Source organism: Ostrea edulis, chromosome 1, assembly GCF_947568905.1.
Source record: "Ostrea edulis chromosome 1, xbOstEdul1.1, whole genome shotgun sequence".
In the NCBI taxonomy this organism is placed as follows: domain Eukaryota; kingdom Metazoa; phylum Mollusca; class Bivalvia; order Ostreida; family Ostreidae; genus Ostrea; species Ostrea edulis.
In genome coordinates, this window is record NC_079164.1 from 104,034,534 (window position 1) to 104,036,645 (window position 2,112).

Consider the following 2,112-nt stretch of genomic DNA (forward strand, 5'->3'; position numbering starts at 1 on the left):
TTTTTTTCAAACCAAGCTTATATTATTTAAGGATCAAACACCTTCGCGATTAATTAATATGCTCACCATTATAGAAATTGCTGAGCTATTTGTGTGTTTAAGCGAGTCATTGTTTTTATAATGATAATCATACTATTGATTGATGTCGATAGTTGAAACCAGAATATAAGGTTGTGTTCTTTAAAGATCAAACACTTTCGCGGATAAGTATCTGCTCATCATTAAATTGACCGAGTTATATTCTATTTATCGATAGTCCGACTTTGTAATAGTCCGACTTTGTTTTGGTCCAATTTTGTTATAGTCCGAGTTTGTTATAGTCCGACTTTGTTTTGGTCCGACTTATCTGACAGCGGTTGAATGTATATAGTGCCGACTTTAAATAAAATTTACTTTACTTTACTTTAAACCAGAGTTTTCACCTGCCAAAAAGCGGTAAATCTAGTACGTTTTATAAATGTCGGAACCCAAACACGGTCGAAGACACTGACCGATTTCCATAGCCCCTTTGTAAATACTGGGTTTTAAGTAATCCTATTCATGCAAAAAATATTGATTAAGATTTCATTTTATGTTTCTATCATTATTTCCACAACACAGAATAATAAAAACTGCTGTATTTTGTTTGATTTCTAGTCAACTCGTACCCTGACCGACTCGTACCCAGGTCAACTCGTACCCAAAAGGCAAAAGTCAACTCGTACCCAAGAATCTGCCCATAATGCAATATATCTATGCGCATATATTCAATTCAATTCAATTCTTTATTGGCACTAAAGCACATTATATAAGAATGTGTTGTTAGCCATACATAGATACACATATATATTGATACATTACAAAATATCAAACTGTTGAAAACTTATTTCTAACATTAAAACAGTCTCTGATGTAAGTGACATATCGCTTAGGTACGAGTTGTCATCATATTAAAGAGCAGGAGTCAACTCGTAACCAGATTCTTGGGTACCAGTTGACTTTTGCCTTTTGGGTACGAGTTGACCTATGGGGTACGGGTTGACCTGGGTACGAGTCGGCCAGGGTACGAGTTGACTTGACTCCTTTTGTTTTAATCGGAACAAGTAGACTCCCTTAGTTTGGTAAATTCGTACCTAAACAGCGTACGCGTACATGTAAAACGATAGTTGAGGATGTATGTCGGTAATTAGTCATGATTAAAGCATTGACCATTGATTCCGTTGCCCAGCTCTGGCCACGCGAAGGTTCCCCATTCACCCATTCATGTTATTTTGAATCGATATTTAAACTCCGAAAGTAAAGAAATTATACTCCCTAAAGTGAATAATGTAACCCCAAAAGTGTGTTTTTACAATATTTTTCATTTTGATTAAGAAAGAAAAGGGAAATATGATAGTACAGTCGTTAATCGTCTTGATGATGGAATGATAATATTAAAATTTGTCGTTCTTCTTCGATAAATTACATATAAATTACATGTACATATGATTACTTTAAATCACAATTCGTATGCATTAGTAGCCTACACTGCATCAAAATAATTATTGAATTATAAAATTATTCAATTAATTCAATGACGAATATGCTTCAACAACCAAAGTTTAAAAAGAAGAACACTATTTATAAATGTATATATATATATATATATATATATATATATATATATATATATATATATATCGAAGTGGATTGAAATATTGCAAAAAAGTGCGTGTACTACACACGTATAATTACAAATAATATGTAGGGTGATACAATAAAATGCACATATAAATGCACCATACATGCAATTGCGATTTATTTAAGTTACCTTAGATATCTAGAACTCAGTCTCATTCAATATTGTCTATAATGCTAAAACGCGGACTTTCGGTAGATCAAAAGATCGGCGACCGTGTTCGGGTTTCGGCATTTATAAAACGTACTAGATTTACCGCTTTTTGTTATCCGAAAACTCTGGTTCAGTATCTTCTTTACAGAATTTCCCCAGAAAGTTATATGATTCTTGTTTAATAGGTCACAAACAGTTATCACATTAAGTTTGATGTCATTCTATCGACTATTAAGAGAGAAATCATACAAAAATCGTTATCCGGGACTTTCGGCTTTCGGGTTTCGGCCGTACTACATTTA